Raw genomic sequence first — 24,857 nt, 5'->3', positions numbered from 1 at the left:
GGATTGCCCCGCCACGCGACGTGTCCCCAGTCCCTCGGCGCCCCTCACTGCTACCAGCTAGCTCCAGGAAGGGTGCGAGCTGGCTTCCACTGCCGTCCTTCCCCCTTCCTGTCCAGGCGGGCCCTCCATTTGCGCTAGTCGGCCCGAAACCTTCTCTCCTGCGCTGCATACGCTGAAGGAATTCCTCAGCGTTTCCAGCCGCTAGAGGGCGCTCTTCTCCTCTCTTTGGTCCCCTGCAGCGCTTCCAGTGGAAATTTAGGAGGTGGGAAGGGCTTGAGGGTTCTCCGTATCTAGGGGCTCCCGCTCCAGCAGATTCAACCAACTGTGGGTTGAAAATATTCGGGAAAAAACGGAAAGTTTCAAAAAGCAACACCTGAACTTGCCACACACCGGCAACTGCTTACGTAGCATTCACGTTGCCTTACATAGCACGCGTCCTCTAGAGATGACCTCAAGTACACAGGAGGACACGGCGAAAGAGTATGTGACAATGAATGTATGCGTATTTTCATGTATAACTGAAAGATTGTGCTCTGCGATGGGATTCGACACAAAATTGTAAAATGACTATAACTCAAAAAAAAAAATACATGTATGTATGTAAAACATAAAGTACACGGGAGGATCCATGTAACTGCATGTCAGTCCTGTGTCATTTTATAAAAGAGGCGTCAGCATCCATGGATGTTGGCATCTGTGGGGAGTCCTGGAACCAGTGCCCCAGGCTTACCGAGGGATGACTGGAAGCCCAGGCTCCTTATCCCAGCCTGTCATGTCCCCACGTGGTCTGAATCCTGCCTGTACCACACTCCCCTGGTCACTCTCCTCCAGCCCTCCCAGACTGCCCTCTTCTTCTGGAACAGGCCAAGCTCACTGCACTTCATGTCTGACCTCTAGAAATACCCGTTATATTCTGGGCACGGCTCTGCTTCGGTAAGACGGGCTGCATTGCCACTAGAGAAGACAGGATGCAGGGTCCTTAGAAAACTACAAATAGACTTACCTTATGATCCAGTCTTCCCACGCCTGGGGATATGTCAGGAGAAAACTCTAATTCAAACTCTCACATTCACCTCAGTGCTCACAGCAGCCCTCTTTATAATAGCCAGGACGTGGAACCAAACCAAAAGTCCACCTACTGGGGACTGGATAAAGAAGTAGTGGTCTATTTAAGCCGTTCAATACTACTCAGCCATGAAAAAGATGAAACGTGTCTTTCGTTGCAACATAGATGGACACAGAGAGAGTCATTCTGAGTGAAGTAAGCCAGAAGAGAGAAAAATGCCATATGATACCACTTCCATGTGGAATGTAAAACAAAGGCAGAAATGAGCTCAATGACCATAGAGGAACAAAACCACAGACATAGAGAAACCAACTTATGATTAGCAGGGAACGAAGGGGTTGGGAAGTGGTAAATATGGGAACTGGAAAATTGCCCCTCTTGGGGAGTGATGGAAATGGTAGCTATCTTGCTTGTTGTGATGCTTCTCTAGGTGCAGACATCTATGAAAATTCATCAAATACTACATGTGAGATATGTCTAATTTACGGAACAGAAATCGTACCACAATAAAGGTGTTGTAACAAAAAGAGATGGGCTGCATCGTGTCCTATGTTTCTATGTGTCTTCAGGGAGGCCTCAAGGGGGCGGTGCTGGCCTTCCCGCCATCACGATGACATGAAGCCCGAACAATCCATCGATGGGAAGAAGATAAGAGCCATGGTCCCATGTGGACCCCAAGCTTAGGCATGGTGCATGGGTGACATTTATCGAGAATCCAGCGAGGTCGTGGCCAGAGCTAGAGGCCGGGGCAGCAAACCGGGAGTGGCACTGAGGAGCATCGTGGGGCAGAGGCTGGTCTGGGGGCCCGCAGGCTCCTCCCAGGAGGAGCCTCAGTGTTCGGGAGGTGGCTAACGTGCCTGCTTCGTGTCACCAGCAAGTGATGCCACCTGTGGAAAATCAGCTGGAATCCTGAGCCGGGTCAGCCCTGGGTGATGCGCTAAAGGCTCCTACCGGAGGGGGGGGCGCCAGACGGACAGTGACCCAAGCAAGAGGCTGCTGAGTTTCCGGCCTGTGTTTATCATGCTTTCCGTGTCTCACTGCATCTCAGTGTCACCCGGAGGAATTAGGGCGGCGTTTCTAGGCTGATGGCCTCTTGGTTCCTCATCAGGCTGGCAAGCCCCCCAGCCCTATCTGGCCAGACCTCTGCGAGTGCCTTCCCTTGTTCTAACAAAACCCTTCCCACCCTCGCCTGCGGCGAGCTTTTGTTTTTTAATTGATGGCAATGAGGATACCTTCCAGCCTCCTCAGGCCCTTCCTTAGGGCTTCTGCCCTCAGATCCTGGCAAGGGGGCCCCCCTATCCCCTCCCCGACTCCTCCACACCCCCGCGCTGCCCTGCGTCCTGCACTACATAGGGTCCTTCTGGCCCTGACACTCCCTCTGGCCACACCCTCAACGTGGTGGTTTCAGCAAGGCCATAGGGACACGCCCATTCGATCCACCCCGTGCTCTGGAAACACAGGACCCCGAATGCCCTGCCCCAGCAGCCTTGACCCACTTCTAGTTTCTGCACCGGCTCTCCCCGGAGTTCAGCTTCCCAGGACTCACACAGAGGCCAACGGGAAGCTGTTGGCATGGAGGGTATATACAGAGCCCTGATGGGAGGTCTGAGTGTCATCCTGTGAACATCCAAGGCCCCTTGGGGCATGGGATGGACCCAGCTTTGGGAAGAAAAGGATCAGGCTAGTGGTCAGACTGGGAATCTGCTCTCCCCAAACTATCACTTTCTTTACGGCAACTCCCACGAGTCTGGGAATTCTAAAGTGGAGCCTGGCCTTCCCCCTTAGAATGAATGTGTATGTGTAAAGGCAGGAGTTTAGAACCTACTGCACTTCAAATGTTGACATATGTAGGATGGGAACTCCCAGGTATGCTCTGACCCTCACTTTTAAAGGTCGAGGGCAGTTATGTTGGCTCTGCTGAGACTGCAAGAGGCAAAGACCATCTGCAGAGAGGAGGCATTCCTGCTTCACGCTCCGAAGTCAGGAGCTTCTGAGCGGATGAAACAATGGACCCTGAGACCCTCGACTGTAAGTTGATTTAGAATGCCGCCAAAGGTGTGTGTGACGTGTGTGTGCGTGTGCGCACTCCTGCACCTGGGGACGTGTGTGGTACGTGACAGTGACTTTGCGTGTGTGTGCGCGCCTGAGGACGTGTGTGGTTGTGTGTATGTTATGGGTGTGTGTGTGGCCCATGACTCCATGTGTGTGTGCGTGGGGATGTATGTGGAGCAGAGTCAGTGTGTCTGAGCGTGTGTTTGTTTGTACGTGCATGCTTTAGTTTTAAGAATCGTAGAAGCTGTCCTTTAGAAGTCTGAAGTAGTAAACGTTTGTATGGTGTCCCTCACTGTATAATTCAAAATGAAAGTCATCTTCAATCGGCAGAAATCTGGTCCCCCCGGATTCTGATTTTTTCCCCCCAATATTGATTATGTCTTCATTTTACTGAGGAGGACTGTAGCTTAGAGAAGTTAAGTGACAGCCAAGGGCATGGAGCTCACGAGCCCAGTGACAGGACGCGTTCCAAGCGGCGGGGCTCCAGAGGCCTGGAGCCCTGCTCACGACCGCGCGGGGCCTCTCGGCCGGGGGAACAGATTCTGATGGGCCGGGGCCAGCGTGCAGGCTGCCCATGCCGCGGACTCTGGAAGTCGGGTGGAGAGTACCAGACAGCAGACGAGGGTAAAGGGCTGCTCAGAAATCAGTTGGCTTCCTAGATCTTCAATGAGAAAAGAGGCTCACTGCCCATCCCCGATCCCTTTGCTGGTGGCTAAAAGGGACCAAGGCCCACGAGAGCGCTTCTGGGAGCTGCTTGCCAAAACCTGGAACAGGACCGCTCACGACTGGCTCTGCAGCAGGAGCAGAGGAAGGAAACGGCGCCACCTGGTGGACATCCTTGGTAGTGGCAGTAGGAGGGCTAGCAGCCTTGGTATGGGGGAGGCAGGACAAGGTCCAAGTGGATGATCGTTTTCACGTGTCTTAAAAATCATTGCTTCATATATTTTATCCATTTTGGGGTTTATTGTAGGGTGGTAGATATGGTCTCCGTTACTCCATCCTAGCTGGATTGATTCATTGTTTTCTTGTTAATTTTCCCTTGAATGATTTGGAAGCTCTATTGTCTTTGAATGAAAATTCTCTCTAAATGTTTATTAATCATTTCTAAGTTCATAAGTTTACATGTAATTGGGCCAGTATTCCTATAACAGTCTCAAGAATGAAATAATCGATTAGATTCTTGTCCTCAATAATGAGAAATTTAGCATATTTTACCTCTCTGCTGTTCCAAACTGTGTTTGTGTGTGTGTGGGAGTGTGTGTCTGCACGTGCACGTGGAGCAGTTACTACTATTTCGACAGTTGCTGTAAGATTGTTACATTTACAATGAAAATAAAGGTATAAAGTTCTTGGATTTAATTGCTCACTACCACTATTTAATCCCATGTCGTCCCCATTTTTGAGTCATTTACTTCTTTCTCAATCAAAGGGACTCATGATTGGCTAATTTTTTTCAAGCGGTGGGCTTGGAACCCTTATCTGTCTATACGCAGCTTTATGTTCTCCTCATCAACAACCCTCAGCCTCAACACTCAACTCTCCGTATCTAGGGCCCCAAGCCTTGTTTGAGAATATGGCATTGTTTCCATCACCAAAAATAAATAAATAAATAAATAAATAAATAAATAAATAAATAAATAAATAAATAAAATAAAATTTTATATTTAAAGTGCTGCCTTTTTACGACTGTGTAGTCTTGCCTGCTGAATTGATATGAATAAAGAACACCTTAAACTTCCTCCTGCTTTTTGCCGTAAGTCGGCTTCATTTGAAGCATGTTTTTATCGTTTCTCAGACGGGCTTCGGCTTTGAACCACTAAACCATCCCCGCACTCTTTTTCTCCATGCTTATTCCTCAAAAAGTGATCTCTCGACCGGAGTAAAGATGCTTCCCGTCAGAGTTGTGTGGCTTCCTGATCCAAAGTCTAAAAGAAGAGAAAAGGAAAAATGCCTGGTTCCGATGGTTCCATTTTGTGAGCTTAGAGATCTAGTTATCCGTGTGGCTGCGGTGGAATCTGTAATATCTTGCCTCAGAGTTTCCTTATTCTGGCTTACTAGTGGAGCCGCATTGGCTGAGGTCACGGCGCTCTGGCCCATGTCAGGATCCCGGTGCTGAGGCAGCCCCTTCCCCACATATCCACCCACTCCTTGTTCTTTTGATCATGCAATTCATGCAAACTGGGTGCCAGCTGTGTGGACCGTGCAGCTGGCGGCCAGGATTGCCCCGCCACGCGACGTGTCCCCAGTCCCTCGGCGCCCCTCACTGCTACCAGCTAGCTCCAGGAAGGGTGCGAGCTGGCTTCCACTGCCGTCCTTCCCCCTTCCTGTCCAGGCGGGCCCTCCATTTGCGCTAGTCGGCCCGAAACCTTCTCTCCTGCGCTGCATACGCTGAAGGAATTCCTCAGCGTTTCCAGCCGCTAGAGGGCGCTCTTCTCCTCTCTTTGGTCCCCTGCAGCGCTTCCAGTGGAAATTTAGGAGGTGGGAAGGGCTTGAGGGTTCTCCGTATCTAGGGGCTCCCGCTCCAGCAGATTCAACCAACTGTGGGTTGAAAATATTCGGGAAAAAACGGAAAGTTTCAAAAAGCAACACCTGAACTTGCCACACACCGGCAACTGCTTACGTAGCATTCACGTTGCCTTACATAGCACGCGTCCTCTAGAGATGACCTCAAGTACACAGGAGGACACGGCGAAAGAGTATGTGACAATGAATGTATGCGTATTTTCATGTATAACTGAAAGATTGTGCTCTGCGATGGGATTCGACACAAAATTGTAAAATGACTATAACTCAAAAAAAAAAATACATGTATGTATGTAAAACATAAAGTACACGGGAGGATCCATGTAACTGCATGTCAGTCCTGTGTCATTTTATAAAAGAGGCGTCAGCATCCATGGATGTTGGCATCTGTGGGGAGTCCTGGAACCAGTGCCCCAGGCTTACCGAGGGATGACTGGAAGCCCAGGCTCCTTATCCCAGCCTGTCATGTCCCCACGTGGTCTGAATCCTGCCTGTACCACACTCCCCTGGTCACTCTCCTCCAGCCCTCCCAGACTGCCCTCTTCTTCTGGAACAGGCCAAGCTCACTGCACTTCATGTCTGACCTCTAGAAATACCCGTTATATTCTGGGCACGGCTCTGCTTCGGTAAGACGGGCTGCATTGCCACTAGAGAAGACAGGATGCAGGGTCCTTAGAAAACTACAAATAGACTTACCTTATGATCCAGTCTTCCCACGCCTGGGGATATGTCAGGAGAAAACTCTAATTCAAACTCTCACATTCACCTCAGTGCTCACAGCAGCCCTCTTTATAATAGCCAGGACGTGGAACCAAACCAAAAGTCCACCTACTGGGGACTGGATAAAGAAGTAGTGGTCTATTTAAGCCGTTCAATACTACTCAGCCATGAAAAAGATGAAACGTGTCTTTCGTTGCAACATAGATGGACACAGAGAGAGTCATTCTGAGTGAAGTAAGCCAGAAGAGAGAAAAATGCCATATGATACCACTTCCATGTGGAATGTAAAACAAAGGCAGAAATGAGCTCAATGACCATAGAGGAACAAAACCACAGACATAGAGAAACCAACTTATGATTAGCAGGGAACGAAGGGGTTGGGAAGTGGTAAATATGGGAACTGGAAAATTGCCCCTCTTGGGGAGTGATGGAAATGGTAGCTATCTTGCTTGTTGTGATGCTTCTCTAGGTGCAGACATCTATGAAAATTCATCAAATACTACATGTGAGATATGTCTAATTTACGGAACAGAAATCGTACCACAATAAAGGTGTTGTAACAAAAAGAGAAGGGCTGCATCGTGTCCTATGTTTCTATGTGTCTTCAGGGAGGCCTCAAGGGGGCGGTGCTGGCCTTCCCGCCATCACGATGACATGAAGCCCGAACAATCCATCGATGGGAAGAAGATAAGAGCCATGGTCCCATGTGGACCCCAAGCTTAGGCATGGTGCATGGGTGACATTTATCGAGAATCCAGCGAGGTCGTGGCCAGAGCTAGAGGCCGGGGCAGCAAACCGGGAGTGGCACTGAGGAGCATCGTGGGGCAGAGGCTGGTCTGGGGGCCCGCAGGCTCCTCCCAGGAGGAGCCTCAGTGTTCGGGAGGTGGCTAACGTGCCTGCTTCGTGTCACCAGCAAGTGATGCCACCTGTGGAAAATCAGCTGGAATCCTGAGCCGGGTCAGCCCTGGGTGATGCGCTAAAGGCTCCTACCGGAGGGGGGGGCGCCAGACGGACAGTGACCCAAGCAAGAGGCTGCTGAGTTTCCGGCCTGTGTTTATCATGCTTTCCGTGTCTCACTGCATCTCAGTGTCACCCGGAGGAATTAGGGCGGCGTTTCTAGGCTGATGGCCTCTTGGTTCCTCATCAGGCTGGCAAGCCCCCCAGCCCTATCTGGCCAGACCTCTGCGAGTGCCTTCCCTTGTTCTAACAAAACCCTTCCCACCCTCGCCTGCGGCGAGCTTTTGTTTTTTAATTGATGGCAATGAGGATACCTTCCAGCCTCCTCAGGCCCTTCCTTAGGGCTTCTGCCCTCAGATCCTGGCAAGGGGGCCCCCCTATCCCCTCCCCGACTCCTCCACACCCCCGCGCTGCCCTGCGTCCTGCACTACATAGGGTCCTTCTGGCCCTGACACTCCCTCTGGCCACACCCTCAACGTGGTGGTTTCAGCAAGGCCATAGGGACACGCCCATTCGATCCACCCCGTGCTCTGGAAACACAGGACCCCGAATGCCCTGCCCCAGCAGCCTTGACCCACTTCTAGTTTCTGCACCGGCTCTCCCCGGAGTTCAGCTTCCCAGGACTCACACAGAGGCCAACGGGAAGCTGTTGGCATGGAGGGTATATACAGAGCCCGGATGGGAGGTCTGAGTGTCATCCTGTGAACATCCAAGGCCCCTTGGGGCATGGGATGGACCCAGCTTTGGGAAGAAAAGGATCAGGCTAGTGGTCAGACTGGGAATCTGCTCTCCCCAAACTATCACTTTCTTTACGGCAACTCCCACGAGTCTGGGAATTCTAAAGTGGAGCCTGGCCTTCCCCCTTAGAATGAATGTGTATGTGTAAAGGCAGGAGTTTAGAACCTACTGCACTTCAAATGTTGACATATGTAGGATGGGAACTCCCAGGTATGCTCTGACCCTCACTTTTAAAGGTCGAGGGCAGTTATGTTGGCTCTGCTGAGACTGCAAGAGGCAAAGACCATCTGCAGAGAGGAGGCATTCCTGCTTCACGCTCCGAAGTCAGGAGCTTCTGAGCGGATGAAACAATGGACCCTGAGACCCTCGACTGTAAGTTGATTTAGAATGCCGCCAAAGGTGTGTGTGACGTGTGTGTGCGTGTGCGCACTCCTGCACCTGGGGACGTGTGTGGTACGTGACAGTGACTTTGCGTGTGTGTGCGCGCCTGAGGACGTGTGTGGTTGTGTGTATGTTATGGGTGTGTGTGTGGCCCATGACTCCATGTGTGTGTGCGTGGGGATGTATGTGGAGCAGAGTCAGTGTGTCTGAGCGTGTGTTTGTTTGTACGTGCATGCTTTAGTTTTAAGAATCGTAGAAGCTGTCCTTTAGAAGTCTGAAGTAGTAAACGTTTGTATGGTGTCCCTCACTGTATAATTCAAAATGAAAGTCATCTTCAATCGGCAGAAATCTGGTCCCCCCGGATTCTGATTTTTTCCCCCCAATATTGATTATGTCTTCATTTTACTGAGGAGGACTGTAGCTTAGAGAAGTTAAGTGACAGCCAAGGGCATGGAGCTCGCGAGCCCAGTGACAGGACGCGTTCCAAGCGGCGGGGCTCCAGAGGCCTGGAGCCCTGCTCACGACCGCGCGGGGCCTCTCGGCCGGGGGAACAGATTCTGATGGGCCGGGGCCAGCGTGCAGGCTGCCCATGCCGCGGACTCTGGAAGTCGGGTGGAGAGTACCAGACAGCAGACGAGGGTAAAGGGCTGCTCAGAAATCAGTTGGCTTCCTAGATCTTCGATGAGAAAAGAGGCTCACTGCCCATCCCCGATCCCTTTGCTGGTGGCTAAAAGGGACCAAGGCCCACGAGAGCGCTTCTGGGAGCTGCTTGCCAAAACCTGGAACAGGACCGCTCACGACTGGCTCTGCAGCAGGAGCAGAGGAAGGAAACGGCGCCACCTGGTGGACATCCTTGGTAGTGGCAGTAGGAGGGCTAGCAGCCTTGGTATGGGGGAGGCAGGACAAGGTCCAAGTGGATGATCGTTTTCACGTGTCTTAAAAATCATTGCTTCATATATTTTATCCATTTTGGGGTTTATTGTAGGGTGGTAGATATGGTCTCCGTTACTCCATCCTAGCTGGATTGATTCATTGTTTTCTTGTTAATTTTCCCTTGAATGATTTGGAAGCTCTATTGTCTTTGAATGAAAATTCTCTCTAAATGTTTATTAATCATTTCTAAGTTCATAAGTTTACATGTAATTGGGCCAGTATTCCTATAACAGTCTCAAGAATGAAATAATCGATTAGATTCTTGTCCTCAATAATGAGAAATTTAGCATATTTTACCTCTCTGCTGTTCCAAACTGTGTTTGTGTGTGTGTGGGAGTGTGTGTCTGCACGTGCACGTGGAGCAGTTACTACTATTTCGACAGTTGCTGTAAGATTGTTACATTTACAATGAAAATAAAGGTATAAAGTTCTTGGATTTAATTGCTCACTACCACTATTTAATCCCATGTCGTCCCCATTTTTGAGTCATTTACTTCTTTCTCAATCAAAGGGACTCATGATTGGCTAATTTTTTTCAAGCGGTGGGCTTGGAACCCTTATCTGTCTATACGCAGCTTTATGTTCTCCTCATCAACAACCCTCAGCCTCAACACTCAACTCTCCGTATCTAGGGCCCCAAGCCTTGTTTGAGAATATGGCATTGTTTCCATCACCAAAAATAAATAAATAAATAAATAAATAAATAAATAAATAAATAAATAAATAAATAAATAAAATAAAATTTTATATTTAAAGTGCTGCCTTTTTACGACTGGGTAGTCTTGCCTGCTGAATTGATATGAATAAAGAACACCTTAAACTTCCTCCTGCTTTTTGCCGTAAGTCGGCTTCATTTGAAGCATGTTTTTATCGTTTCTCAGACGGGCTTCGGCTTTGAACCACTAAACCATCCCCGCACTCTTTTTCTCCATGCTTATTCCTCAAAAAGTGATCTCTCGACCGGAGTAAAGATGCTTCCCGTCAGAGTTGTGTGGCTTCCTGATCCAAAGTCTAAAAGAAGAGAAAAGGAAAAATGCCTGGTTCCGATGGTTCCATTTTGTGAGCTTAGAGATCTAGTTATCCGTGTGGCTGCGGTGGAATCTGTAATATCTTGCCTCAGAGTTTCCTTATTCTGGCTTACTAGTGGAGCCGCATTGGCTGAGGTCACGGCGCTCTGGCCCATGTCAGGATCCCGGTGCTGAGGCAGCCCCTTCCCCACATATCCACCCACTCCTTGTTCTTTTGATCATGCAAACTGGGTGCCAGCTGTGTGGACCGTGCAGCTGGCGGCCAGGATTGCCCCGCCACGCGACGTGTCCCCAGTCCCTCGGCGCCCCTCACTGCTACCAGCTAGCTCCAGGAAGGGTGCGAGCTGGCTTCCACTGCCGTCCTTCCCCCTTCCTGTCCAGGCGGGCCCTCCATTTGCGCTAGTCGGCCCGAAACCTTCTCTCCTGCGCTGCATACGCTGAAGGAATTCCTCAGCGTTTCCAGCCGCTAGAGGGCGCTCTTCTCCTCTCTTTGGTCCCCTGCAGCGCTTCCAGTGGAAATTTAGGAGGTGGGAAGGGCTTGAGGGTTCTCCGTATCTAGGGGCTCCCGCTCCAGCAGATTCAACCAACTGTGGGTTGAAAATATTCGGGAAAAAACGGAAAGTTTCAAAAAGCAACACCTGAACTTGCCACACACCGGCAACTGCTTACGTAGCATTCACGTTGCCTTACATAGCACGCGTCCTCTAGAGATGACCTCAAGTACACAGGAGGACACGGCGAAAGAGTATGTGACAATGAATGTATGCGTATTTTCATGTATAACTGAAAGATTGTGCTCTGCGATGGGATTCGACACAAAATTGTAAAATGACTATAACTCAAAAAAAAAAATACATGTATGTATGTAAAACATAAAGTACACGGGAGGATCCATGTAACTGCATGTCAGTCCTGTGTCATTTTATAAAAGAGGCGTCAGCATCCATGGATGTTGGCATCTGTGGGGAGTCCTGGAACCAGTGCCCCAGGCTTACCGAGGGATGACTGGAAGCCCAGGCTCCTTATCCCAGCCTGTCATGTCCCCACGTGGTCTGAATCCTGCCTGTACCACACTCCCCTGGTCACTCTCCTCCAGCCCTCCCAGACTGCCCTCTTCTTCTGGAACAGGCCAAGCTCACTGCACTTCATGTCTGACCTCTAGAAATACCCGTTATATTCTGGGCACGGCTCTGCTTCGGTAAGACGGGCTGCATTGCCACTAGAGAAGACAGGATGCAGGGTCCTTAGAAAACTACAAATAGACTTACCTTATGATCCAGTCTTCCCACGCCTGGGGATATGTCAGGAGAAAACTCTAATTCAAACTCTCACATTCACCTCAGTGCTCACAGCAGCCCTCTTTATAATAGCCAGGACGTGGAACCAAACCAAAAGTCCACCTACTGGGGACTGGATAAAGAAGTAGTGGTCTATTTAAGCCGTGGAATACTACTCAGCCATGAAAAAGATGAAACGTGTCTTTCGTTGCAACATAGATGGACACAGAGAGAGTCATTCTGAGTGAAGTAAGCCAGAAGAGAGAAAAATGCCATATGATACCACTTCCATGTGGAATGTAAAACAAAGGCAGAAATGAGCTCAATGACCATAGAGGAACAAAACCACAGACATAGAGAAACCAACTTATGATTAGCAGGGAACGAAGGGGTTGGGAAGTGGTAAATATGGGAACTGGAAAATTGCCCCTCTTGGGGAGTGATGGAAATGGTAGCTATCTTGCTTGTTGTGATGCTTCTCTAGGTGCAGACATCTATGAAAATTCATCAAATACTACATGTGAGATATGTCTAATTTACGGAACAGAAATCGTACCACAATAAAGGTGTTGTAACAAAAAGAGAAGGGCTGCATCGTGTCCTATGTTTCTATGTGTCTTCAGGGAGGCCTCAAGGGGGCGGTGCTGGCCTTCCCGCCATCACGATGACATGAAGCCCGAACAATCCATCGATGGGAAGAAGATAAGAGCCATGGTCCCATGTGGACCCCAAGCTTAGGCATGGTGCATGGGTGACATTTATCGAGAATCCAGCGAGGTCGTGGCCAGAGCTAGAGGCCGGGGCAGCAAACCGGGAGTGGCACTGAGGAGCATCGTGGGGCAGAGGCTGGTCTGGGGGCCCGCAGGCTCCTCCCAGGAGGAGCCTCAGTGTTCGGGAGGTGGCTAACGTGCCTGCTTCGTGTCACCAGCAAGTGATGCCACCTGTGGAAAATCAGCTGGAATCCTGAGCCGGGTCAGCCCTGGGTGATGCGCTAAAGGCTCCTACCGGAGGGGGGGGCGCCAGACGGACAGTGACCCAAGCAAGAGGCTGCTGAGTTTCCGGCCTGTGTTTATCATGCTTTCCGTGTCTCACTGCATCTCAGTGTCACCCGGAGGAATTAGGGCGGCGTTTCTAGGCTGATGGCCTCTTGGTTCCTCATCAGGCTGGCAAGCCCCCCAGCCCTATCTGGCCAGACCTCTGCGAGTGCCTTCCCTTGTTCTAACAAAACCCTTCCCACCCTCGCCTGCGGCGAGCTTTTGTTTTTTAATTGATGGCAATGAGGATACCTTCCAGCCTCCTCAGGCCCTTCCTTAGGGCTTCTGCCCTCAGATCCTGGCAAGGGGGCCCCCCTATCCCCTCCCCGACTCCTCCACACCCCCGCGCTGCCCTGCGTCCTGCACTACATAGGGTCCTTCTGGCCCTGACACTCCCTCTGGCCACACCCTCAACGTGGTGGTTTCAGCAAGGCCATAGGGACACGCCCATTCGATCCACCCCGTGCTCTGGAAACACAGGACCCCGAATGCCCTGCCCCAGCAGCCTTGACCCACTTCTAGTTTCTGCACCGGCTCTCCCCGGAGTTCAGCTTCCCAGGACTCACACAGAGGCCAACGGGAAGCTGTTGGCATGGAGGGTATATACAGAGCCCGGATGGGAGGTCTGAGTGTCATCCTGTGAACATCCAAGGCCCCTTGGGGCATGGGATGGACCCAGCTTTGGGAAGAAAAGGATCAGGCTAGTGGTCAGACTGGGAATCTGCTCTCCCCAAACTATCACTTTCTTTACGGCAACTCCCATGAGTCTGGGAATTCTAAAGTGGAGCCTGGCCTTCCCCCTTAGAATGAATGTGTATTTGTAAAGGCAGGAGTTTAGAACCTACTGCACTTCAAATGTTGACATATGTAGGATGGGAACTCCCAGGTATGCTCTGACCCTCACTTTTAAAGGTCGAGGGCAGTTATGTTGGCTCTGCTGAGACTGCAAGAGGCAAAGACCATCTGCAGAGAGGAGGCATTCCTGCTTCACGCTCCGAAGTCAGGAGCTTCTGAGCGGATGAAACAATGGACCCTGAGACCCTCGACTGTAAGTTGATTTAGAATGCCGCCAAAGGTGTGTGTGACGTGTGTGTGCGTGTGCGCACTCCTGCACCTGGGGACGTGTGTGGTACGTGACAGTGACTTTGCGTGTGTGTGCGCGCCTGAGGACGTGTGTGGTTGTGTGTATGTTATGGGTGTGTGTGTGGCCCATGACTCCATGTGTGTGTGCGTGGGGATGTATGTGGAGCAGAGTCAGTGTGTCTGAGCGTGTGTTTGTTTGTACGTGCATGCTTTAGTTTTAAGAATCGTAGAAGCTGTCCTTTAGAAGTCTGAAGAAGTAAACGTTTGTATGGTGTCCCTCACTGTATAATTCAAAATGAAAGTCATCTTCAATCGGCAGAAATCTGGTCCCCCCGGATTCTGATTTTTTCCCCCCAATATTGATTATGTCTTCATTTTACTGATGAGGACTGTATCTTAGAGAAATTAAGTGACAGCCAAGGGCATGGAGCTCGCGAGCCCAGTGACAGGACGCGTTCCAAGCGGCGGGGCTCCAGAGGCCTGGAGCCCTGCTCACGACCGCGCGGGGCCTCTCGGCCGGGGGAACAGATTCTGATGGGCCGGGGCCAGCGTGCAGGCTGCCCATGCCGCGGACTCTGGAAGTCGGGTGGAGAGTACCAGACAGCAGACGAGGGTAAAGGGCTGCTCAGAAATCAGTTGGCTTCCTAGATCTTCGATGAGAAAAGAGGCTCACTGCCCATCCCCGATCCCTTTGCTGGTGGCTAAAAGGGACCAAGGCCCACGAGAGCGCTTCTGGGAGCTGCTTGCCAAAACCTGGAACAGGACCGCTCACGACTGGCTCTGCAGCAGGAGCAGAGGAAGGAAACGGCGCCACCGGTGGACATCGTTGGTAGTGGCAGTAGGAGGGCTAGCAGCCTTGGTATGGGGGAGGCAGGACAAGGTCCAAGTGGATGATCGTTTTCACGTGTCTTAAAAATCATTGCTTCATATATTTTATCCATTTTGGGGTTTATTGTAGGGTGGTAGATATGGTCTCCGTTACTCCATCCTAGCTGGATTGATTCATTGTTTTCTTGTTAATTTTCCCTTGAATGATTAGGAAGCTCTATTGTCTTTGAATGAAAATTCTCTCTAAATGTTTAGTTCATAAGTTTACATGTAATTGGGCCAGTATTCCTATAACAGTCTCAAGAATGAAATATTCGATTAGATTCTTGTCCTCAATAATGAGAAATTTAGCATATTTTACCTCTCTGTTGTTCCAAACTGTGTTTGTGTGTGTGTGGGAGTGTGTGTCTGCACGTGCACGTGGAGCACTTACTACTATTTCGACAGTTGCTGTAAGATTGTTACATTTACAATGAAAATAAAGGTATAAAGTTCTTGGATTTAATTGCTCACTACCACTATTTAATCCCATGTCTTCCCCATTTTTGAGTCATTTACTTCTTTCTCAATCAAAGGGACTCATGATTGGCTAATTTTTTTCAAGCGGTGGGCTTGGAACCCTTATCTGTCTATACGCAGCTTTATGTTCTCCTCATCAACAACCCTCAGCCTCAACACTCAACTCTCCGTATCTAGGGCCCCAAGCCTTGTTTGAGAATATGGCATTGTTTCCATCACCAAAAAAAAAAAAAAAAAATAAATAAAAAAAATAAATAAATAGATAAAAAAATTTTATATTTAAAGTGCTGCCTTTTTACGACTGGGTAGTCTTGCCTGCTGAATTGATATGAATAAAAACACCTTAAATTTCCTCCTGCTTTTTGCCGTAAGTCGGCTTCATTTGAAGCATGTTTTTATCGTTTCTCAGTCGGGCTTCGGCTTTGAACCACTAAACCATCCCCGCACTCTTTTTCTCCATGCTTATTCCTCAAAAAGTGATCTCTCGACCGGAGTAAAGATGCTTCCCGTCAGAGTTGTGTGGCTTCCTGATCCAAAGTCTAAAAGGAGAGAAAAGGAAAAATGCCTGGTTCCGATGGTTCCATTTTGTGAGCTTAGAGATCTAGTTATCCGTGTGGCTGCGGTGGAATCTGTAATATCTTGCCTCAGAGTTTCCTTATTCTGGCTTACTAGAGGAGCCGCATTGGCTGAGGTCACGGCGCTCTGGCCCATGTCAGGATCCCGGTGCTGAGGCAGCCCCTTCCCCACATATCCACCCACTCCTTGTTCTTTTGATCATGCAAACTGGGTGCCAGCTGTGTGGACCGTGCAGCTGGCGGCCAGGATTGCCCCGCCACGCGACGTGTCCCCAGTCCCTCGGTGCCCCTCACTGCTACCAGCTAGCTCCAGGAAGGGTGCGAGCTGGCTTCCACTGCCATCCTTTCCCCTTCCTGTCCAGGCGGGCCCTCCATTTGCGCTAGTCGGCCCGAAACCTTCTTTCCTGCGCTGCATATGCTGAAGGAATTCCTCAGCGTTTCCAGACGCTAGAGGGCGCTCTTCTCCTCTCTTTGGTCCCCTGCAGCGCTTCCAGTGGAAATTTAGGAGGTGGGAAGGGCTTGAGGGTTCTCCGTATCTAGGGGCTCCCGCTCCAGCAGATTCAACCAACTGTGGGTTGAAAATATTCGGGAAAATACAGAAAGTTTCAAAAAGCAACACCTGAACTTGCCACACACCGGCAACTGCTTACGTAGCATTCACGTTGCCTTACATAGCACGCGTCCTCTAGAGATGACCTCAAGTACACAGGAGGACACGGCGCAAGAGTATGTGACAATGAATGTATGCGTATTTTCATGTATAACTGAAAGATTGTGCTCTGCGATGGGATTCGACAAAAAATTGTAAAATGACTATAACTCAAAAAAAATACATGTATGTATGTAAAAAATAAAGTACACGGGAGGATCCATGTAACTGCATGTCAGTCCTGTGTCATTTTATAAAAGAGGCGTCAGCATCCATGGATGTTGGCATCTGTGGGGAGTCCTGGAACCAGTGCCCCAGGCTTACCGAGGGATGACTGGAAGCCCAGGCTCCTTATCCCAGCCTGTCATGTCCCCACGTGTTCTGAATCCTGCCTGTACCACACTCCCCTGGTCACTCTCCTCCAGCCCTCCCAGACTGCCCCCTTCTTCTGGAACAGGCCAAGCTCACTGCACTTCATGTCTGACCTCTAGAAATACCCGTTATATTCTGGGCACGGCTCTGCTTCAGTAAGACGGGCTGCATTGCCACTAGAGAAGACAGGATGCAGGGTCCTTAGAAAAATACAAATAGACTTACCTTATGATCCAGTCTTCCCACGCCTGGGGATATGTCAGGAGAAAACTCTAATTCAAACTCTCACATTCACCTCAGTGCTCACAGCAGCCCTCTTTATAATAGCCAGGACGTGGAACCAACCCAAAAGTCCACCTACTGGGGACTGGATAAAGAAGTAGTGGTCTATTTAAGCCGTGGAATACTACTCAGCCATGAAAAAGATGAAACGATGTCTTTCGTTGCAACATAGATGGACACAGAGAGAGTCATTCTGAGTGAAGTAAGCCAGAAGAGAGAAAAATGCCATATGATACCACTTCCATGTGGAATGTAAAAAAAAGGCAGAAATGAGCTCAATGACCATAGAGGAACAAAACCACAGACATAGAGAAACCAACTTATGGTTAGCAGGGAACGAAGGGGTTGGGAAGTGGTAAATATGGGAACTGGAAAATTGCCCCTCTTGGGGAGTGATGGAAATGGTAGCTATCTTGCTTGTTGTGATGCTTCTCTAGGTGCAGACATCTATGAAAATTCATCAAATACTACATGTGAGATATGTCTAATTTACGGAACAGAAATCGTACCACAATAAAGGTGTTGTAACAAAAAGAGATGGGCTGCATCGTGTCCTATGTTTCTATGTGTCTTCAGGGAGGCCTCAAGGGGGCGGTGCTGGCCTTCCCGCCATCACGATGACATGAAGCCCGAACAATCCATCGATGGGAAGAAGATAAGAGCCATGGTCCCATGTGGACCCCAAGCTTAGGCATGGTGCATGGGTGACATTTATCGAGAATCCAGCGAGGTCGTGGCCAGAGCTAGAGGCCGGGGCAGCAAACCGGGAGTGGCACTGAGGAGCATCGTGGGGCAGAGGCTGGTCTGGGGGCCCGCAGGCTCCTCCCAGGAGGAGCCTCAGTGTTCGGGAGGTGGCTAACGTGCCTGCTTCGTGTCACCAGCAAGTGATGCCACCTGTGGAAAATCAGCTGGAATCCTGAGCCGGGTCAGCCCTGGGTGATGCGCTAAAGGCTCCTACCGGAGGGGGCGCCAGACGGACAGTGACCCAAGCAAGAGGCTGCTGAGTTTCCGGCCTGTGTTTATCATGCTTTCCGTGTCTCACTGCAACTCAGTGTCACCCGGAGGAATTAGGGCGGCGTTTCTAGGCTGATGGCCTCTTGGTTCCTCATCAGGCTGGCAAGCCCCCCAGCCCTATCTGGCCAGACCTCTGCGAGGGCCTTCCCTTGTTCTAACAAAACCCTTCCCACCCTCGCCTGCGGCGAGCTTTTGTTTTTTAATTGATGGCAATGAGGATACCTTCCAGCCTCCTCAGGCCCTTCCTTAGGGCTTCTGCCCTCAGATCCTGGCAAGGGGGCCCCCCTATCCCCTCCCCGACTCCTCCACACCCCCGCGCTGCCCTGTGTCCTGCACTACATAGGGTCCTTCTGGCCCTGACACTCCCTCTGGCCACACCCTCAACGTGGTGGTTTCAGCAAGGCCATAGGGACACGCCCATTCGATCCACCCCGTGCTCTGGAAACACAGGACCCCGAATGCCCTGCCCCAGCAGCCTTGACCCACTTCTAGTTTCGGCACCGGCTCTCCCCGGAGTTCAGCTTCCCAGGACTCACACAGAGGCCAACGGGAAGCTGTTGGCATGGAGGGTATATACAGAGCCCCTATGGGAGGTCTGAGTGTCATCCTGTGAACATCCAAGGCCCCTTGGGGCATGGGATGGACCCAGCTTTGGGAAGAAAAGGATCAGGCTAGTGGTCAGACTGGGAATCTGCTCTCCCCAAACTATCACTTTCTTTACGGCAACTCCCATGAGTCTGGGAATTCTAAAGTGGAGCCTGGCCTTCCCCCTTAGAATGAATGTGTATTTGTAAAGGCAGGAGTTTAGAACCTACTGCACTTCAAATGTTGACATATGTAGGATGGGAACTCCCAGGTATGCTCTGACCCTCACTTTTAAAGGTCGAGGGCAGTTATGTTGGCTCTGCTGAGACTGCAAGAGGCAAAGACCATCTGCAGAGAGGAGGCATTCCTGCTTCACGCTCCGAAGTCAGGAGCTTCTGAGCGGATGAAACAATGGACCTTTAGACCCTCGACTGTAAGTTGATTTAGAATGCCGCCAAAGGTGTGTGTGACGTGTGTGTGCGTGTGCGCACTCCTGCACCTGGGGACGTGTGTGGTACGTGACAGTGACTTTGCGTGTGTGTGCGCGCCTGAGGACGTGTGTGGTTGTGTGTATGTTATGGGTGTGTGTGTGGCCCATGACTCCATGTGTGTGTGCGTGGGGATGTATGTGGAGCAGAGTCAGTGTGTCTGAGCGTGTGTTTGTTTGTACGTGCATGCTTTAGTTTTAAGAATCGTAGAAGCTGTCCTTTAGAAGTCTGAAGAAGTAAACGTTTGTATGGTGTCCCTCACTGTATAATTCAAAATGAAAGTCATCTTCAATCGGCAGAAATCTGGTCCCCCCGGATTCTGATTTTTTCCCCCCAATATTGATTATGTCTTCATTTTACTGATGAGGACTGTATCTTAGAGAAATTAAGTGACAGCCAAGGGCATGGAGCTCGCGAGCCCAGTGACAGGACGCGTTCCAAGCGGCGGGGCTCCAGAGGCCTGGAGCCCTGCTCACGACTGCGCGGGGCCTCTCGGCCGGGGGAACAGATTCTGATGGGCCGGGGCCAGCGTGCAGGCTGCCCATGCCGCGGACTCTGGAAGTCGGGTAGAGAGTACCAGACAGCAGACGAGGGTAAAGGGCTGCTCAGAAATCAGTTGGCTTCCTAGATCTTCGATGAGAAAAGAGGCTCACTGCCCATCCCCGATCCCTTTGCTGGTGGCTAAAAGGGACCAAGGCCCACGAGAGCGCTTCTGGGAGCTGCTTGCCAAAACCTGGAACAGGACCGCTCACGACTGGCTCTGCAGCAGGAGCAGAGGAAGGAAACGGCGCCACCTGGTGGACATCCTTGGTAGTGGCAGTAGGAGGGCTAGCAGCCTTGGTATGGGGGAGGCAGGACAAGGTCCAAGTGGATGATCGTTTTCACGTGTCTTAAAAATCATTGCTTCATATATTTTATCCATTTTGGGGTTTATTGTAGGGTGGTAGATATGGTCTCCGTTACTCCATCCTAGCTGGATTGATTCATTGTTTTCTTGTTAATTTTCCCTTGAATGATTTGGAAGCTCTATTGTCTTTGAATGAAAATTCTCTCTAAATGTTTATTAATCATTTCTAAGTTCATAAGTTTACATGTAATTGGGCCAGTATTCCTATAACAGTCTCAAGAATGAAATAATCGATTAGATTCTTGTCCTCAATAATGAGAAATTTAGCATATTTTACCTCTCTGCTGTTCCAAACTGTGTTTGTGTGTGTGTGGGAGTGTGTGTCTGCACGTGCACGTGGAGCAGTTACTACTATTTCGACAGTTGCTGTAAGATTGTTACATTTACAATGAAAATAAAGGTATAAAGTTCTTGGATTTAATTGCTCACTACCACTATTTAATCCCATGTCGTCCCCATTTTTGAGTCATTTACTTCTTTCTCAATCAAAGGGACTCATGATTGGCTAATTTTTTTCAAGCGGTGGGCTTGGAACCCTTATCTGTCTATACGCAGCTTTATGTTCTCCTCATCAACAACCCTCAGCCTCAACACTCAACTCTCCGTATCTAGGGCCCCAAGCCTTGTTTGAGAATATGGCATTGTTTCCATCACCAAAAATAAATAAATAAATAAATAAATAAATAAATAAATAAATAAATAAATAAATAAATAAATAAAATAAAATTTTATATTTAAAGTGCTGCCTTTTTACGACTGGGTAGTCTTGCCTGCTGAATTGATATGAATAAAGAACACCTTAAACTTCCTCCTGCTTTTTGCCGTAAGTCGGCTTCATTTGAAGCATGTTTTTATCGTTTCTCAGACGGGCTTCGGCTTTGAACCACTAAACCATCCCCGCACTCTTTTTCTCCATGCTTATTCCTCAAAAAGTGATCTCTCGACCGGAGTAAAGATGCTTCCCGTCAGAGTTGTGTGGCTTCCTGATCCAAAGTCTAAAAGAAGAGAAAAGGAAAAATGCCTGGTTCCGATGGTTCCATTTTGTGAGCTTAGAGATCTAGTTATCCGTGTGGCTGCGGTGGAATCTGTAATATCTTGCCTCAGAGTTTCCTTATTCTGGCTTACTAGTGGAGCCGCATTGGCTGAGGTCACGGCGCTCTGGCCCATGTCAGGATCCCGGTGCTGAGGCAGCCCCTTCCCCACATATCCACCCACTCCTTGTTCTTTTGATCATGCAATTCATGCAAACTGGGTGCCAGCTGTGTGGACCGTGCAGCTGGCGGCCAGGATTGCCCCGCCACGCGACGTGTCCCCAGTCCCTCGGCGCCCCTCACTGCTACCAGCTAGCTCCAGGAAGGGTGCGAGCTGGCTTCCACTGCCGTCCTTCCCCCTTCCTGTCCAGGCGGGCCCTCCATTTGCGCTAGTCGGCCCGAAACCTTCTCTCCTGCGCTGCATACGCTGAAGGAATTCCTCAGCGTTTCCAGCCGCTAGAGGGCGCTCTTCTCCTCTCTTTGGTCCCCTGCAGCGCTTCCAGTGGAAATTTAGGAGGTGGGAAGGGCTTGAGGGTTCTCCGTATCTAGGGGCTCCCGCTCCAGCAGATTCAACCAACTGTGGGTTGAAAATATTCGGGAAAAAACGGAAAGTTTCAAAAAGCAACACCTGAACTTGCCACACACCGGCAACTGCTTACGTAGCATTCACGTTGCCTTACATAGCACGCGTCCTCTAGAGATGACCTCAAGTACACAGGAGGACACGGCGAAAGAGTATGTGACAATGAATGTATGCGTATTTTCATGTATAACTGAAAGATTGTGCTCTGCGATGGGATTCGACACAAAATTGTAAAATGACTATAACTCAAAAAAAAAAATACATGTATGTATGTAAAACATAAAGTACACGGGAGGATCCATGTAACTGCATGTCAGTCCTGTGTCATTTTATAAAAGAGGCGTCAGCATCCATGGATGTTGGCATCTGTGGGGAGTCCTGGAACCAGTGCCCCAGGCTTACCGAGGGATGACTGGAAGCCCAGGCTCCTTATCCCAGCCTGTCATGTCCCCACGTGGTCTGAATCCTGCCTGTACCACACTCCCCTGGTCACTCTCCTCCAGCCCTCCCAGACTGCCCTCTTCTTCTGGAACAGGCCAAGCTCACTGCACTTCATGTCTGACCTCTAGAAATACCCGTTATATTCTGGGCACGGCTCTGCTTCGGTAAGATGGGCTGCATTGCCACTAGAGAAGACAGGATGCAGGGTCCTTAGAAAACTACAAATAGACTTACCTTATGATCCAGTCTTCCCACGCCTGGGGATATGTCAGGAGAAAACTCTAATTCAAACTCTCACATTCACCTCAGTGCTCACAGCAGCCCTCTTTATAATAGCCAGGACGTGGAACCAAACCAAAAGTCCACCTACTGGGGACTGGATAAAGAAGTAGTGGTCTATTTAAGCCGTGGAATACTACTCAGCCATGAAAAAGATGAAACGTGTCTTTCGTTGCAACATAGATGGACACAGAGAGAGTCATTCTGAGTGAAGTAAGCCAGAAGAGAGAAAAATGCCATATGATACCACTTCCATGTGGAATGTAAAACAAAGGCAGAAATGAGCTCAATGACCATAGAGGAACAAAACCACAGACATAGAGAAACCAACTTATGATTAGCAGGGAACGAAGGGGTTGGGAAGTGGTAAATATGGGAACTGGAAAATTGCCCCTCTTGGGGAGTGATGGAAATGGTAGCTATCTTGCTTGTTGTGATGCTTCTCTAGGTGCAGACATCTATGAAAATTCATCAAATACTACATGTGAGATATGTCTAATTTACGGAACAGAAATCGTACCACAATAAAGGTGTTGTAACAAAAAGAGAAGGGCTGCATCGTGTCCTATGTTTCTATGTGTCTTCAGGGAGGCCTCAAGGGGGCGGTGCTGGCCTTCCCGCCATCACGATGACATGAAGCCCGAACAATCCATCGATGGGAAGAAGATAAGAGCCATGGTCCCATGTGGACCCCAAGCTTAGGCATGGTGCATGGGTGACATTTATCGAGAATCCAGCGAGGTCGTGGCCAGAGCTAGAGGCCGGGGCAGCAAACCGGGAGTGGCACTGAGGAGCATCGTGGGGCAGAGGCTGGTCTGGGGGCCCGCAGGCTCCTCCCAGGAGGAGCCTCAGTGTTCGGGAGGTGGCTAACGTGCCTGCTTCGTGTCACCAGCAAGTGATGCCACCTGTGGAAAATCAGCTGGAATCCTGAGCCGGGTCAGCCCTGGGTGATGCGCTAAAGGCTCCTACCGGAGGGGGGGGCGCCAGACGGACAGTGACCCAAGCAAGAGGCTGCTGAGTTTCCGGCCTGTGTTTATCATGCTTTCCGTGTCTCACTGCATCTCAGTGTCACCCGGAGGAATTAGGGCGGCGTTTCTAGGCTGATGGCCTCTTGGTTCCTCATCAGGCTGGCAAGCCCCCCAGCCCTATCTGGCCAGACCTCTGCGAGTGCCTTCCCTTGTTCTAACAAAACCCTTCCCACCCTCGCCTGCGGCGAGCTTTTGTTTTTTAATTGATGGCAATGAGGATACCTTCCAGCCTCCTCAGGCCCTTCCTTAGGGCTTCTGCCCTCAGATCCTGGCAAGGGGGCCCCCCTATCCCCTCCCCGACAACTCCACACCCCCGCGCTGCCCTGCGTCCTGCACTACATAGGGTCCTTCTGGCCCTGACACTCCCTCTGGCCACACCCTCAACGTGGTGGTTTCAGCAAGGCCATAGGGACACGCCCATTCGATCCACCCCGTGCTCTGGAAACACAGGACCCCGAATGCCCTGCCCCAGCAGCCTTGACCCACTTCTAGTTTCTGCACCGGCTCTCCCCGGAGTTCAGCTTCCCAGGACTCACACAGAGGCCAACGGGAAGCTGTTGGCATGGAGGGTATATACAGAGCCCGGATGGGAGGTCTGAGTGTCATCCTGTGAACATCCAAGGCCCCTTGGGGCATGGGATGGACCCAGCTTTGGGAAGAAAAGGATCAGGCTAGTGGTCAGACTGGGAATCTGCTCTCCCCAAACTATCACTTTCTTTACGGCAACTCCCATGAGTCTGGGAATTCTAAAGTGGAGCCTGGCCTTCCCCCTTAGAATGAATGTGTATTTGTAAAGGCAGGAGTTTAGAACCTACTGCACTTCAAATGTTGACATATGTAGGATGGGAACTCCCAGGTATGCTCTGACCCTCACTTTTAAAGGTCGAGGGCAGTTATGTTGGCTCTGCTGAGACTGCAAGAGGCAAAGACCATCTGCAGAGAGGAGGCATTCCTGCTTCACGCTCCGAAGTCAGGAGCTTCTGAGCGGATGAAACAATGGACCCTGAGACCCTCGACTGTAAGTTGATTTAGAATGCCGCCAAAGGTGTGTGTGACGTGTGTGTGCGTGTGCGCACTCCTGCACCTGGGGACGTGTGTGGTACGTGACAGTGACTTTGCGTGTGTGTGCGCGCCTGAGGACGTGTGTGGTTGTGTGTATGTTATGGGTGTGTGTGTGGCCCATGACTCCATGTGTGTGTGCGTGGGGATGTATGTGGAGCAGAGTCAGTGTGTCTGAGCGTGTGTTTGTTTGTACGTGCATGCTTTAGTTTTAAGAATCGTAGAAGCTGTCCTTTAGAAGTCTGAAGAAGTAAACGTTTGTATGGTGTCCCTCACTGTATAATTCAAAATGAAAGTCATCTTCAATCGGCAGAAATCTGGTCCCCCCGGATTCTGATTTTTTCCCCCCAATATTGATTATGTCTTCATTTTACTGATGAGGACTGTATCTTAGAGAAATTAAGTGACAGCCAAGGGCATGGAGC

This window comes from Camelus bactrianus, chromosome 4, assembly GCF_048773025.1.
Source record: "Camelus bactrianus isolate YW-2024 breed Bactrian camel chromosome 4, ASM4877302v1, whole genome shotgun sequence".
NCBI classification, from domain to species: domain Eukaryota; kingdom Metazoa; phylum Chordata; class Mammalia; order Artiodactyla; family Camelidae; genus Camelus; species Camelus bactrianus.
The sequence above is the reverse complement of the archived record's forward strand: the minus strand, read 5'-3'. Positions refer to the sequence as shown.